The following is an 817-nucleotide window of genomic DNA, read 5'->3' on the forward strand; positions in this document are numbered from 1 at the left end:
TCGATCTGAAGAATGAAAGAAAATATTGGGTGTCATGTCCCTTTTCATTCCATCATAAAAGGTAAATGTGCAAGACTAAATCCATGACCCAAGTTACATTACAGCAAATATGCTCCTTAATACCATGCACATATAACCTTCCCCCCCATTCTGGCAACACCCTAACTTCCATTTAGAACATGTTGGGTGCAATAATAAGCTGTACATCAGTTCTAGGACTGGTTCTTCTGTTCATTGAGGCATTTCCTGTGAGTCTGCATTTCCATGCTCCTATATTCCAAAAGATCAGTGTTTCCAGAGTGTCAGCTCTTCTGCCAGATTGGTATACCAATGTATCGTAAAACTATCTTTGTTTTTACAAAGGCTGTATACTTTTGTACCCTGCATATCCTTTGTGCATCTAAAGTTATGTCTGAATACTAAATGTGTCTTTCATATCATCTGTGCTTTTAAAGCTAAGCCTATTTACCATCTGTATCTTTAAATCAAGCCTGCATACCAATGTATTTTGCCTAGCAGACAAACCTGCATAACTGTATTCCTTTGCTACTATATTATTACTATGGGCACTAATGTCTCCTGCACTAATTGGTTGCATACCCAGCTAATTTACTTTACTTTTCTATGTTTCATACAGACATTGGGAAATCTGCTGCCTCTCAAACCCCACAACCCCATCTGTTTTAGCTCAATATTGTTTTTTGCCTAATTATTTTTTTCCCAACCAGAGGCTATGGCCTAGACCTAAATACACCCTGGGTGTAATGAGTGGATTAAAATGCAGTTAACCCTGTGAAGCTGAGAGAATTTGTGCTAG

This window comes from Bombina bombina, chromosome 5 (genome assembly GCF_027579735.1).
Source record: "Bombina bombina isolate aBomBom1 chromosome 5, aBomBom1.pri, whole genome shotgun sequence".
NCBI lineage: Eukaryota > Metazoa > Chordata > Amphibia > Anura > Bombinatoridae > Bombina > Bombina bombina.